General features: G+C 48.0%; 1 protein-coding gene across 5 annotated transcripts in view; it reads right to left on the reverse strand.

Moving 5' to 3' along the window:
- Positions 1–16,401, reverse strand: part of LOC138359177 (uncharacterized) — a 271,321-nt gene that overhangs the window by 126,467 nt on the left and 128,453 nt on the right. The window lies entirely within an intron of this gene.

Genomic DNA, 16,401 nt, shown 5'->3' on the forward strand with positions numbered 1-16,401 from the left:
GAAGGCTGTGTAGAGAAATAGAAACGATTGGGCTAAAGCCGCAAGAATCATATAAACTCCAGGAGATTCGAAGAGAGCAAAAGGCCATCAGTGAATATTAAAACGTATTTTGGGTTCCTCTCTAATGTACAAAATCCTGAAAAATTATATTTAGCATTGGGACACTGTCAAGGGAGAAGGAACTTTCATAGATTACATGAAAACAATTATTGAAATACTGACGATACCTTACGATTCTGTTACCTTGGAACCTCTGAATACACTGATCAATAATCCAAATGACTTCTTCATGGATGTGATATCAAATCATATATCAGATGTCACCTTTATAGTAGCCATAGCGTGACTGTGGACAGTATGTCCAAGCGCACTACATTAGTCTCCCAATGGGTGAAAAAGCACCTCATCTTACAGAAGTTAAGTCTCTCAGGCTACGGGGTCCAGTAAGTTCAGTAGAACTTCGGTTTCAACCCTTTTAACCCTGTCGTAGCTCAGTCGATTAAGGCAGTGTCTGGGATGCTCCCGGACGCAGGTTCGAATCCTCGTCACGGCCCTTGTGGATTTGTTCATTCGATGCATCACGTTAGTGTGATCTCTGTGTGTGTAAGTCTCTCAGCTGTTTGGTATAATATTGGCCAGGTGGTTTATAACTGTGGCCGGAGCTGCAGGGGTGCAGGTGCGATCATGTTAAACGGCCTCAATATGTCCTCAAAGATTAGTTAATATAAATACCTGCTGGTAACATGGAGACCTGTGTGCTCCTGATTTATCTTCAGCTGAAGAGTTTACCCTTTCCCAGAACACCTCTTTAGTGGGCAGCTCCTATTGGCCCATACGAGACAGCTGCTATATATATATCCACCCAAACTCATCCACATAAGTCTAAGCTACGCTTGAAACAATGTAGTGATCCTACGTGTGTTACGCTACCCCAGTAACCATAAATAAACATTAGAGCAACAATTGTGGTCAGTAGTCGTGGCTTGGATTAAGCCTAGGAGAGACTGCAGCCCTCTGTGGATCCTGTCATATTGCTTGACACTACCTCGAGCCCGCCTCTGGGGTCCTCCTGGTACCAGGATACCCCAGATTGATTGATCATTGATGAAGACTAAGCCACCCAAAAGGTGGCACGGGTACGAATAGCCCGTAAGTGGAGGCCCTTTTGAGCCATTACCAGTATCAATAGGTGATGCTGGAGATCTGTGGAGGTGTGACTGCACCGAGAATGCCCCAGGAAAAAGCTCTCCCACCTTGGGATGCATAATGGGTTTGAGACGAGTGAAGGTTTAATATCCATCATGTGTCTGCCTCTCATCCTGCTTCATACTCCTCTTCTGTTTTGAGCTGGAAGCAAGGATCAGACCGAGCCTTGGCCGGCGTGGAGGGCTCTTCATCATCCGGGCGACCTTCGCAACCCTCAACAAAGGGGTCGAGTCTCTGGTTCAATTGCTTTATTGGGGCGTTGTGCGTGGGTCTTTCATCCCGATTTATATGAGCAACGTTGACCAGACCACACTAGAAGGTGAAGGGACGACGACATTTCGGTCCGTCCTGGACCATGCTCAAGTCGATCAAGTCCAGGACGGACCGAAACGTCGTTCCTTTACCTTCTAGTGTGTGGTCTGGTTAACATACTTTAGCCACGTTATTGTGACTCATCGCCTGCATATGAGCAACGTTCTCGATTCTCAATCGTGGATCCCGGGTTCAATTCCCAGGCGGGACAGAAGTGGCTGTGCATGTTTCCTTCAGGCCGTCCTCATCAACAAAGGCTAAATTCTCATTAACCCAGCCACCAAACCCCAGGTGTTTATAAATGAAAAGCGCTTTACACACGGCTCAACTGATGACGTTCGAAAATTTCTCGAACAGTGTTTTAATGACGTCCTCGGTTCGAACTGAAATTGTAAATGCTTCACCCACGCATTTCAAGTTCAAATACACAGCGCCGACGAGAAACAAAATGGGCAGAGTTTCTTTCATCCTGATGCCCCTGTTACCTAGAAGTAAATAGGTACCTGGGAGTTAGTCAGCTGTTACGGGCTGCTTCCTGGTGTGTGTGTGTGTGTGTGGTGTGGAAAAAAACAATAGTAATAGTTAGAACCGGTTGATTGACAGTTGAGAGGCGGGCCGAAAGAGCAGAGCTCAACCCCCGCAAGTACAACTAGGTGAATACACACACACGCACGCACACACACACGCACACACACACACACACGCACACACACACGCACACACACGCACACACACACACACGCACGCTTACTGTCCCTGACAAAACTTAAGTGTTAAAGTGTATCAAAACTGTGTTTGTTGACACCCGCATACATAGAAAACTGGGCGCGACGCTCCCGTTTTCTTCCATTTAAGGACATTCTTAACAAAATAAATCTTGAAGGTATTAACGCGTTCTTAAAATATAAATAAATAAATAAATATAAATAAATGTTTATTTAGGTGAGGTACATACATAAAGAGATTTTACAATGTTTGTTGGATTAATAGATAGAGCTAGTACATACAATGCCTAAAGCCACTATTACGCAAAGCGTTTCGGGCAGAGCTAATTACCCCTAATTTAAGAGGTAATATACCCTACTATTAGAGAACTTGAGTGATGATATATATATACTGTAGTCAGTAACGAGAGCACTTGAGCTCATTAGCGTAGCAACGTTAACAAGCGCCTAATAAATAAATCATTTATGTCAGCAGGAATTCAGACACTTTCTTTCTTTACTGAGAGAACATATAAAGGGATATGAAAAGTTGCTGTTATGCCTAAAGTTGGCATAATTCATGTAGTTTTTACACATTTAGGTGAGTACAGGAGGGGGTCTGGTAGCTGAGCGGACAGCACGCTGGACTCGTAATACTGTGGCCCGGGTTCGATTCCCGGACCAGGCAGAAACAAATGGGCAAAGTTTCTTTTATCCTGATGCTTCTGTTACCTAGTAGTAAATACTGTAGGTACCTGGGAGTTAGACAGCTGTTATGGAACTGCTTCCTGTGTGTGTGTGTGTGTGAAAAAAATCATTAGTTAGTAGTTAGTTACAGTTGATTGATAGTTGAGAGGCGGGCCAAAAGGGCAGAGCTTAACCCCCGCAAGAACAACTAGGTGAATACACACACACACACACACACACACACACACACAGGAAGCAGCCTGTAACAGCTGACTAACTCCCAGGTACCTATTTACTTCTAGGTAACAGGGGCATCAGGGTGAAAAAACTCTGCCCATTTTGTTTCTCGCCGGTGCTGTGAATGTAACCCCGGTCCACATGATTACGTGCCCAGGGTGCTGTCCACTCTGCCTCCAGCGCCAGCGAGTGCGAGCGAGCGAGCGAGCGCAAGAGAGAGAGAGAGAGAGAGAGAGAGAGAGAGAGAGAGAGAGAGAGAGAGAGAGAGAGAGAGAGAGAGAGAGAGAGAGAGAGAGAGAGAGAGAGAGAGGAGGGGGGGGAGGGAGCTGTTCACTGGCTTCAGAGGTTTGGATACACGTATCACTCAAGCTAATCTGGCAAGCCATGCTCAGGCTATGCACTTCCAACCTGTGGCCGACCCCTAACACGCATACATAATTCTTAATGTAGTGTGTAATACAAAAACGGTGTTTGCTTAAATACAAATTAATATATATATATATATATATATATATATATATATATATATATATATATATATATATATATATATATTATAGTTTTTATGTATAGTTAGGCCTAGGTTAGATTCTTAGGGCTCTGTTGTTAATTAGTTGTAACTACTGGGTCTTGGGGGAAGCATCCGGTCATCCTGTGAGTGGACACACCGCCATAGCAGAATGTACAACACTCCCCAACAGGAAGAAAACCCGCTGGGTTGTTCATCCTGTCACTTGTACCTAGACACAGCTGGGACTTGCTGAACTGTCTCAAGTGAACAGCTCCTCAAACAAGAAGATTAACATCTGTCAACCCTTAAAATCTGACACCATGTCTTAGCGTGATGCGAGGTATTAAACCCTCGGATCAGGGTACACCCTGACGCCCAGTGTGTAAATATACACCAACTTGGTGTACACACACACACACACACACACCCAACACCTTGTGACCAGGGACACCACTCGTCCCCTCCACTGACGAAACCTGTGCATCCTTTCTCAATCATGGCGGCTTTGTATATATTTATTAAACATTTTATGAGCTTCGAAGAACTACGAGGTTGTTTATAACAAGCATAACCTTGGGTTGTTAATTTTTCCGGCTCGTAAACTGTTTAATAAATGAAAACAAAGCCGCCATTATCGAGTAAAGATATACATGTTTCGTAAGTGAATGCGGAAATGTTTGGTGAATCACAGCCGTGGCTGGCGGCGTGAACACCTCCCAGAGACAACTGAATGTTGTTGTTAAAGATTCACTACATGCAACAAAAAGTTCCAAGTAGCACGGGCTATGGTGAGCCCGTAGACAACTGAATCTTCATATGTCTTATATGTTCATCTGGGCCGTGGTTGGCGGGCAGTGTGGGGGAGACTACTGTAGTCTCCGTGTCCTCTACCTCAGCGTCTCATCTCTCTATACCTATTACCGTTATTATTATTCCTTCTCTTCCTCCTCCTTCTCTTCTTGTGGCGGCTGCCCTCTCGCCCATCCCACCACCACAGCTCTCTCCGTTATCAGCTTATCAGTGGAATGTAATCAGGAGGAAGGGGGAGCGGCGACCTTGTGGGGGTCGTGATCACCACCAGGACCCACGCTGACGTGGGCCTCAATGGCCGGCCTCTCCACCTATCCTTAGTTATTATTGGCTGCCTCAATGATGACTTGTGGGGGGAGGAGACCAGGTTGATGGGCGCTCAATGTGCGTCTCTTCACACGATCACTCAAACTATGATGCTCTTGAAGCAGTGGCTCTTGGACTCTGCAGCTCTTGCGCTGTAGAATGAAGTTAGTACTGGTGGAGTCCCTTGAAAGTCACTCTACAAATACACAAGGGCCGTGACGAGGATTCGAACGTGCATCTGAGAGCATCCCAGACGCTGCCTTAATCGACTGAGCTACGACATGGTCAAAAGGAGTTGAAACCGAAGTTCTACTGAACTTACTGGATCCTGCAGCCTCTCCGAGACACAAACCAGGGTTTTACACAACTCCCCCCCATGCACTCGAGCTATGTCAATAGGCCGTTCTCCCTCTTCGCCCTTACTTCATTACACCTGGGAAGCATGATGATGCTCGCTGACAGCAGCTTAAATAATGCCCGAAAGGTGAGAACACTTTTGAGTCAAGGATTAATTGGGTCACTCGGGCCCCGGGTCCGGAGCACCTGGCGACGGTACACTCTACGTCAGGTCAAAAAACGGTACGTAGGACCTCGTGACGGTACACACACAGGACCTTATGACCCCATGACGGTACATAGGATCTGGTGACCTCCCCCCTCCCCCCCTGCCGGGACGGGGAGGGAATCCTTGACTCAAAAGTGTTCTCACCTTTCGGCCATTATTTAAGCTGCTATCAGCGAAGGTGAAGACAGTGTTGAACTGAATCTTAGACGCCTTAGCAAGGGCGTCAACGTTGTCACGCTCCTGCAGGCCAATGTGGGAAGGAATCCACAACATTTTTATATATACTAGTTCCCCCCAATGACCTGTTGCTTCCCCTCAACCTTCCCCTTAACCTTCCCCTCTACCGCTTGCCTTTCACCAACCTCACCCTCGCATTTTTTTGAAAGGAATCGACACGTCCGTTAAAAAAGTGACGTATTAGTACAAATTAAAGCACCGCAATATTGACGCATACTGGGACAAGGGGCTGAGAAATACCACTTTCCTTCTACCACCTCCAACATAATTGTTGGAGGTGGTAGAAGCCACCTCCAACAATTATAATAGATATGGTTGGATACGGAGCGGGGGGGGGGGGAGAGAGCCGGAGACCAAGAGCTGAGGGTGGAGGGTACAGAGACCAGCAGGAGAGGACACACGAGCCTCAGAGAGCATCATGATACAGCATCCAGGAAGCCTCAGGGTGGTGACGTCATCAATTGGTGATAACGAACAACGTCTCAGACCCATCTTATCTCACCTTTCTTTTTATGACGTCTTCAACATAACCGTTAGAGAAGCCATTGTTGATTAGGACCTGCCTTACCCTACAAAGTTCTTCATCGACTTGCTTCCATCCTGAGCTGTGGCTGAGAGCACGGTCGACGTAAGCACAGCATATATACACACACACACACACACACACACACACACACACACACACACACACACACACACACACATATATATATATATATATATATATATATATATATATATATGTCGTACCTAATAGCCAGAACGCACTTCTCAGGCCCGATTCAAGGCCCGATTTGCCTAATAAGCCAAGTTTTCATGAATTAATGTTTATTCGTCTACCTAACCTACCTAACCTAACCTAGCTTTTTTGGCTACCTAACCTAACCTTACCTATAAATATAGGTTAGGTTAGGTTAGGTAGGGTTGGTTAGGTTCGGTCATATATCTACGTTAATTTTAACTCCAATAAAAAAAAATTGACCTCATACATAGAGAAAAGGGTTGCTTTATCATTTCATAAGAAAAAAATTATAGTAAATATATTAATTCAGGAAAACTTGGCTTATTAGGCAAATCGGGCCTTGAATAGTAGGCTGAGAAGTGAGTTCTGGCTACTAGGTACGACATATACACACATATATATATATATATATATATATATATATATATATATATATATATATATATATATATATATATATATATATATATATATATATATATATATGTGTGTGTGTGTGTGTGTGTGTGTGTGTGTGTGTGTGTGTGTGTGTGTGTGGGTTGTCAGTATGTTGCCTTACACAGTGGGGCGTGGGGAGGGCAGGTGGCCCCAGCCTGTGAGTAAGGTAATGTAGCCCTTACGTCCGCCCCCCTCTTCCCCTCCCCCTCCGTCCCTCCTCTTCCCCCCTCCCCCCCAGGCGCTCGTCAATACATAAGCGAGGCTTCCCCTCACACCCGGAACAATGGTATGTATTAAAGATCATGTATCATCAGTATCACCTCACGCGGTGATGCGTGAGAGGGGGGATACATAGCACGGTGACACGTGCTAGTTACTCGACACGGTGAGGCGTGTCAGTTATATGTGGTGATACATAGGTCAGTAACACGTGATGATACATGTCACAGTGATATGTAGTGATGATACATGGTGATTACGTGAGATGCATAGCTATGTGTACCTACCTGTCAGTGTGTCAGGAAGCATGAGTAGAAATGGGGAAATACCGTGAGAGTTATGACAGCTGGCGGGCTGTCCGCCTTGCTGACACCATGTGTGAGTGTTGACAGCTGGCGGGCTGTCCGCCTTGCTGACACCATGTGTGGGCGTTGACAGCTGGCGGGCTGTCCGCCTTGCTGACACCATGTGTGGGTGTTAACAGCTGGCGGGCTGTCCGCCTTGCTGACACCATGTGTGAGTGTTGACAGCTGGCGGGCTGTCCGCCTTGCTGACACCATGTGTGGGCGTTGACAGCTGGCGGGCTGTCCGCCTTGCTGACACCATGTGTGGGTGTTAACAGCTGGCGGGCTGTCCGCCTTGCTGACACCATGTGTGGGCGTTGACAGCTGGCGGGCTGTCCGCCTTGCTGACACCATGTGTGGGCGTTGACAGCTGGCGGGCTGTCCGCCTTGCTGACACCATGTGTGGGTGTTGACAGCTGGCGGGCTGTCCGCCTTGCTGACACCATGTGTGGGCGTTGACACCACATGTGGGTGTTGACACCACGTGTGGGTGTTGACACCACGTGTGGGTGTTGACAGTTGGCGGGCTGTCCGCCTTGCTGACACCACGTGTGGGCGTTGACAGCTGGCGGGCTGTCCGCCTTGCTGACACCACGTGTGGGCGTTGACAGCTGGCGGGCTCTCCGCCTTGCTGACACGGTGTGTGAGTGTTGACAGCTGGCGGGCTGTCCGCCTTGCTGACACCACGTGTGGGCGTTGACAGCTGGCGGGCTGTCCGCCTTGCTGACACCACGTGTGGGCGTTGACAGCTGGCGGGCTGTCCGCCTTGCTGACACGGTGTGTGAGTGTTGACAGCTGGCGGACTGTCCGCCTTGCTGACACGATGTGTGGGTGTTAACAGCTGCCGGGCTGTCCGCCTTGCTAACACCATGTGTGGGTGTTGACAGCTGGCGGGCTGTCCGCCTTGCTGACACGATGTGCGGGTGTTGGCAGCTGGCAGGCTGTCCGCCTTGCTGACACGATGTGTGGGTGTTAACAGCTGCCGGGCTGTCCGCCTTGCTAACACCATGTGTGGGTGTTGACAGCTAAGCTAAGCTGGCTCCCTCTTGTCAGGGAGCTGTGAGTGTGTGAGAGGTTCTTCACATGTGTTTCACCATGATGTCTATATAGATGAATACTGTGTAGCATTCATATATACACACTCCCCGATGCATGTTTTGCTGTACTGTTTAAGGCTCCTTATTTTATTATTATTTATTTATGTATTTTTGTGTTTATTCAATTAAATAAAGGGAGAAGGGAGGAGGGAAATAAAAGTGTGATACCAAGAGTGAGGGAGAGAGAGGGAGGGGGTGTGAGGGGGGGGGGGGAAGCCTCGTAACTACTGTATTACGTCAGGTAATGGTGATGGAACACCTGTGTTGAGTCATTACAGGTGTTGTGTAGGTGTGAGTGTAAACGAGGGGGGGGGGGGGAGTGTGAGGGGGCGGAAGGGGGGGGGAAAGGGGGGGAGGGAAGCTGAGACAGGAATCATGACCTGTCACTGTGTGGTGATCTGACACTGCCACTATTAATACCTGACACACCTGTCACTCACTCCCTCCCCCTCTCCACCCAGGTGACACAGTCAGGTGACTTACGCCAAGGTGACACCCACACGCCCACGTGACATCGACTTGACACACGCCCAAGGTGCGGGTGGGACGGGGTGGGTGGCCTGGCAGTGGGTGGGTGGGTTAGTCAGCAGACAGCGGGTGGGTGGGTTAGTCAGCAGACAGCGAGTGGGCGGGTTAGTCAGCAGACAGTGGGTGGGCGGGTTAGTCAGCAGACAGTGGGTGGGTGGGTTAGTCAGCAGACAGCGAGTGGGCGGGTTAGTCAGCAGACAGTGGGTGGGCGGGTTAGTCAGCAGACAGTGGGTGGGCAGGTTAGTCAGCAGACAGCGGGTGGGTGTGTTAGTCAGCAGACAGCGAGTGGGTGGGTTAGTCAGCAGACAGCGAGTGGGTGGGTTAGTCAGCAGACAGCGGGTGGGCGGGTTAGTCAGCAGACAGCGAGTGGGTGGGTTAGTCAGCAGACAGCGGGTGGGCGGGTTAGTCAGCAGACAGCGAGTGGGCAGGTTAGTCAGCAGACAGTGGGTGGGCGGGTTAGTGAGCAGACAGGTTGACCAGGCCGCGGGCAGAGAGGTGGGTCTCTGGCTCTATAAAACATACAGGTGTATGCTGTCATCACAGTATATCGCTCTTGTGTGTACGCCTCACCTTTAAAGAGGCGCTCTAGTCGTGTGGCCAGCCCCAGCGGCTGTTCAATATGTTGTTCTTGGCCAGCCCCGGCGGCTATTCAATATGTTGTTCTTGGCCAGCCCCGGCGGCTGTTCAATATGTTGTTCTTGGCCAGCCCCGGCGGCTGTTCAATATGTTGTTCTTGGCCAGCCCCGGCGGCTGTTCAATATGTTGTTCTTGGCCAGCCCCGGCGGCTGTTCAATATGTTGTTCTTGGCCAGCCCCGGCGGCTGTTCAATATGTTGTTCTTGGCCAGCTCCAGCGGCTGTTCAATATGTTGTTCTTGGCCAGCCCTGGCGGCTGTTCAATATGTTGTTCTTGGCCAGCCCCGGCGGCTGTTCAATATGTTGTTCTTGGCCAGCCCCGGCGGCTGTTCAATATGTTGTTCTTGGCCAGCCCCGGCGGCTGTTCAATATGTTGTTCTTGGCCAGCCCCGGCGGCTGTTCAATATGTTGTTCTTGGCCAGCCCCGACGGATGTTCAATATGTTGTTCTTGGCCAGCCCCGGCGGCTGTTCAATATGTTGTTCTTGGCCAGCCCCGACGGATGTTCGATATGTTGTTCTTGGCCAGCCCCGACGGATGTTCGATATGTTGTTCTTGGCCAGCCCCGACGGATGTTCGATATGTTGTTCTTGGCCAGCCCCGACGGCTGTTCAATATGTTGTTCTTGGCCAGCCCCGGCGGCTGTTCAATATGTTGTTCTTGGCCAGCCCCGACGGATGTTCAATATGTTGTTCTTGGCCAGCCCCGACGGATGTTCGATATGTTGTTCTTGGCCAGCCCCGACGGATGTTCGATATGTTGTTCTTGGCCAGCCCCGACGGCTGTTCAATATGTTGTTCTTGGCCAGCCCCGGCGGCTGTTCAATATGTTGTTCTTGGCCAGCCCCGACGGATGTTCAATATGTTGTTCTTGGCCAGCCCCGGCGGCTGTTCAATATGTTGTTCTTGGCCAGCTCCAGCGGCTGTTCAATATGTTGTTCTTGGCCAGCCCCGGCGGCTGTTCAATATGTTGTTCTTGGCCAGCCCCGGCGGCTGTTCAATATGTTGTTCTTGGCCAGCCCCGGCGGCTGTTCAATATGTTGTTCTTGGCCAGCCCCGGCGGCTGTTCAATATGTTGTTCTTGGCCAGCCCCGGCGGCTGTTCAATATGTTGTTCTTGGCCAGCCCCGACGGATGTTCAATATGTTGTTCTTGGCCAGCCCCGGCGGCTGTTCAATATGTTGTTCTTGGCCAGCCCCGACGGATGTTCGATATGTTGTTCTTGGCCAGCCCCGACGGATGTTCGATATGTTGTTCTTGGCCAGCCCCGACGGATGTTCGATATGTTGTTCTTGGCCAGCCCCGACGGCTGTTCAATATGTTGTTCTTGGCCAGCCCCGGCGGCTGTTCAATATGTTGTTCTTGGCCAGCCCCGACGGATGTTCAATATGTTGTTCTTGGCCAGCCCCGACGGATGTTCGATATGTTGTTCTTGGCCAGCCCCGACGGATGTTCGATATGTTGTTCTTGGCCAGCCCCGACGGCTGTTCAATATGTTGTTCTTGGCCAGCCCCGGCGGCTGTTCAATATGTTGTTCTTGGCCAGCCCCGACGGATGTTCAATATGTTGTTCTTGGCCAGCCCCGACGGATGTTCGATATGTTGTTCTTGGCCAGCCCCGACGGATGTTCGATATGTTGTTCTTGGCCAGCCCCGACGGATGTTCGATATGTTGTTCTTGGCCAGCTTCGACTGCTGTTCAATATGTTGTTCTTGGCCAGCTCCGACGGCTGTTCAATATGTTGTTCTTGGCCAGCTCCGACGGCTGTTCAATATGTTGTTCTTGGCCAGCTCCGACGGCTGTTCAATATGTTGTCAGTTACAGAACCTGTTCACTCATGGCCTGAACAGAGTGCTAAAAGGTGTAACTATAACTCACTTGCGCTCCAACGGCTGTGATCTGAACTTCACCTGGTCGAGAGGCTCTTCACTTGACTGGATTCCAGTACCCCTTGTGAGATATCCACTTGGGATCCCGAGTGGATATCTCACTGTAACTAAGTCACTTCTAAAGCACCATTATTCTCCAACCAACCCGCATCGGGATAACTCTCGTACTGATACCCGCGTAAACACAAAACTGGAACCCACATCTTGGGGTAAGTGCAGAGACGCGGGTTCGATCCAGTTCTCCGGTCTCAATATTCGTGTATTCCCTCTAACTTTGCCTGACAACTATCATGCAGCTTATGCCAACAACGTGTCACATTTATCGTCATGTAATATATGTAACATGCAATTGGACAGCCACTCTGGCAAGAGCACAAAGGTGAGGCCCATCTCATGCATCTGGAAGTCGCATTAGCCCCATGACACCTCTCACATTGATGATGATGGATGCGAGGGTACCCATGGTGACGTGTAAACATCCTGAAATTTGTCTGCTACTGCCTCCCGCCGCTACACAGACGCTCCCAGTGCCTCACTGGGAATGTCGGCTCTCTGTTCCAGTTGTGGAAACAGTTGGGTTATTCTACGCCCGTTGTGGAGACTGGTCATTCTACACCCGTTGTGGAGACTGGTCATTCTACACCCTGGCCATCTTACACAATGTCGACAAATATTGGCTGATGTGAACACGAAGGGTCTTGTGGAAGCTTGTGTCAGTGACAAAGTCATCGCTACTCGACACCGTCGAGCTTGACAATCACATCAAGACACTTGTGAACTTGGGACAAAACATACGTCAGGAGATTCAAGCATGCTGACAAGACTGTTAAGTTTTCTGAAATAGCATATGGTCAAGATGAGCCTAAACATGTTTATTAGTTGGCTGTAAGATGAGAAATTCCTGTCTATAGTGTCAATAAAGACATGGCGAGCATTATTACCCGCCGTCGGGTGTTTAACGTGCTGCAGGTCTCGTCCGTCCTGGTAGCCACCGGATTATTCTTTTGCCAGGTGAACCTCCACCTGTTGCGGTTCCTGAACCACGTCCCTGTTACATCAGTCACGCTCCAGCTGCCAGACATCCTCCACTTGCCGCCCATCGTCATCTGTCCAGACCAGCCGTTTAACCTCGATATTCTCAAGGGTCTTGGACTGTACATTAAAGCCCCTTCCCCGGGGCAAGATACTAAAACGAAACTTAACATCGTTAATTTACAAGGGTTGGACCACTCTCTGCCAGCCAGGGAGGTGTGGGAGAATGCAGGCTTCCTCCTGGGAAAGGTGGTACACAGCCTGAGTTTTAGTGATGTTTTAGAAAGTTATACAGAGCAGACCCAAGTATCTTCATTCTGGCGACGCCTCGTCTCTCCACTCGGAAGCTGCCTGGCTTTAGTGGTGCCACCTACCACCAATCTCGAGGCACAGCTTCCTCAAATCACTGTTTTCCTCAAGACGTTCTTACGTCAGACGAGCTACCCAAGCAAAGCTTTCAACTGCACCAACACTGAAGCAATGAAAAGTTGTAATTCCAATTTCGCAAGTTTAAGGACATCTTACTATGTATTTTTGGCTAAAACGTATTCAATTGCTTCTCAAAGAGTGAACTCCGAATTTTATAAAAATGGATGGTATCTCTTGTCTGAAGATCTGTGGCACAATGTACAGTTAGGTACATCGAAGGAGTCATTAAATGGTATTGAAGTTGAGACAACTATCATTGAGAAGTATTTCTTGACCTGTCGTCAGGCTACGCCCATGGCCTCTGTTAACGATTTTAATGCATGTACGGATTTGCGTATAGAAACAGAACTAGGTTGTCTCCCGGTGTGGCCATACTCCAACATCACACTAGCTAATGCGTGCAGAGTATCAGTTATACAGGAGGAGATTGCACAGAATCGTTTAAAAAATCAGACATGCCCTCGTCCACTGAACAGTGAATGTTTACAAAAATATTGGGCTCATGAAGTCAAACATGGATTAGACTCCGAAGCTTTTATCTCGGATATGTATAAAATACATTTAAAAGTGAGGTCCCCCATGATACGCACGGAAACCCAAGTTGACATGTACCCATTATCTCAGTTGGCTTCTGATATAGGAGCGAGTCTGGTTATGTTTCTAGGCATGTCTATCTTCTCTGTTTGGAAGTGGCTCCATAATCTACCCACCAACCTCATGTCCAAGCTTGAGTTTGGCAGCAGACTAAGCCCTAAATATTGTCAGCCCCTTGCACACAGGATCATGATCACTACCCTCACATTCTTCACCATTGTTCACTGCATGTTGTCCCTTCAGATATACATCAGCCAACCAGCCATGACCTCTGTATCTTATAGTACAGTAGAGACATCTAATGCTGTACCACATACCAACCGCACCATCTATGATCATGTTGCTGCGAGGCTTGCGAGCCGTGCCCTCGACTGCCATCCAAGTCATTACCCTACACAACTGCAGTGTACATTAGACTGCCTCATGGCCCAATCGGTAAAACAAGCAAGCATTGTAGCACCTTTTGTGGAGCTAAACGACTTACCTCAGTGCTCCAGTGAACGCTCCTGGACTGTCTCACCCACATACATAGTACCAAGCTTGGCCCTTGCCACGGCCACTGACCCATACCTGATCACTGAGTGTGAACAACAGTGCCCGCTGACTTGGCAAACAAATGGTTCAGTGCTTGACCCTCTTAGCGGATATACTATTAACCACAAGTATTATCAAATGACTGTGGGAGACCTAGTGTGTAGTGTGGGTGGTATCGTTGGTCTGTATGCTGGTAGCTGTCTCATGCCAGCCATCTCAAGACTCTTCCCAGACACACCACTAAGAAAACATTACCTTCAGAGATTGATGATGCTAGTTGTAAAATTATTGATATACATCAGTGGAACGATGCTGACCATTTCCCTTCTTTACCGTTATATATTCAGCCATCCCATATGCAGTTCAGACAGCAATGAGGCGCTAACGACGTTCAAGAAGCGAATGGTAACTGTATGTCACTGGCCGCCCTTCAACACACAGCTTACGAACACGTCCCTCACACAAGATAAACAATGGCCCTTTGTGGGCGGGGTGGAGTCCATCAACAGATTGGCCTTTACTCAGGGCACCTTCACTTTATTAGACCATGGTGAATGTAGTATCAATGCCTCATCTGTCCTCACCGCCATGAACAGGTGCGATGCCAACTCTTCTAACCCATTCTACAGGAACTTTGTAACATCACTCTCCTACTGGTTAAATTATGAGGAATTTGTAGTTTTTAGCATTCATGGTATCAACGAGGTTCCTCCTTCTGTCTCTCAGGTATACCGACTGAACATTGACGAAGCTTTGTCTCTGACAGTAATTCCGGTTCGCTACTCTCGCGTGGATCAACTCGGTGGCCATTCCAGTAGCTACGATACTTGCTTCTACCGCTGCATTCTTGACCGCCATTCTAACGACCTTGGTTGTCGCTTGCCCTTTGTTAGCTGGCGACCTGATGTGACCTTATGCACCCCTAAAATGGCTCTCCTGCACCCAAGTTGGCCATCAGAGCCTCCTGACCTCTCACTTGCGGATATCCTCTCCTGCCACGAGTCGTGTCGTCAGTTCCTGACGGAGTTCTACTTAGTGACAGCCAAAACAGATTTTTGGGTTGAGTCTGTCAATAACATAATACCGCAACGAAATAGTTACATAAACATCGTTGAGACGGACTTGTACCCTCTGTCACAGTTGGTAAACGACCTCGGGTTGGTAGTGAGCTTCACATTCGGCATCTCTGTGCTATCTCTCCTGCAGACAGTAATTCGCATCTGGCACCACAGGGGGGGGGTGATAGTGCTGCCGTCAGCACCGGCTAATTAATTGTGCTCCCCAGAATGTGAGTAAAAGGATTACAGATGGCACTTGAGGGCCTAATAAAACCCTAATGGAACTTGTTTGACATTTTGAGAAAATAAATCAAAATAACATGGCTGATAAAAAACCTAACCTAGGATGGACCGATATGTGGCCACTTTCATGTGTGACTTGAGTCATTTATTTAGTAGTGTTTAGGTTTCATTATGTCTTATAATCACAATGGCCTCGCGGGTAGGACAGCCACTGTTTTCAATGCAACTTCTATGAATCCCAAATGTACTCTTACTCACTAAAGCCATGTCACTTAGTATTTTAACCCCAGAAACATGTTAATATAATTATCAGCATTTACAGGTGGAGCACACAGAGTTTGATCTGAGTTTTGACAAAATATAGTTTCCGTAAGTTGACCAGACCACTGGTCTGGTCAACTTACTTTAGCCACGTTATTGTGACTCATCGCCTGCATAGTTTCCGTAATTGAAAATATTTCATTCGCCCACTAGATGCAATAATATGGATACAATACAATAATTTCAGGTATAATACTATTCACAATAGTGATGTGCCAGTCCAAGATTAACTTTAGAACTTTCTTTAGTTTAGAACTTTAGATCTCTCTCTCTAAATGACCCACGTGTCACACATTGTAATATATAATGTTCTAATATGTCCCTGTCTCCCTCCCAACATTTCATGTGATATAGATCCCTGTTCAAGCTGAACTGACAAGAGATGCTTGTAGCCTGGTCATATTCAAGCTGTGACACTATCTACCAGTCCACTGATCGTGCCCCATTCAAGGGTTTTGTTTCACATTTCACTGTGATAGACAATGGAGCTACTAAACCTTGTTTGCATTTCACTGTGATAGACAATGGAGCTACTAAATCTTGTTTGCATTTTCCCGTTCTTTTCTAAATTCATTTGAGAGTTTCTCTCCTGATAACACTTTTTAGGCTTTAACTTGATAGCCTAAGATTCTACACAGCATAATCATTACTTACAGCAAGCATGGTAAGGACATCAACTTTATCATGTTCTAGGAGACCAATGTGTAAGGGGAAATTCACACCAATT

This window comes from Procambarus clarkii, chromosome 89 (assembly GCF_040958095.1).
Source record: "Procambarus clarkii isolate CNS0578487 chromosome 89, FALCON_Pclarkii_2.0, whole genome shotgun sequence".
Classification (NCBI taxonomy): Eukaryota; Metazoa; Arthropoda; class Malacostraca; order Decapoda; family Cambaridae; genus Procambarus; species Procambarus clarkii.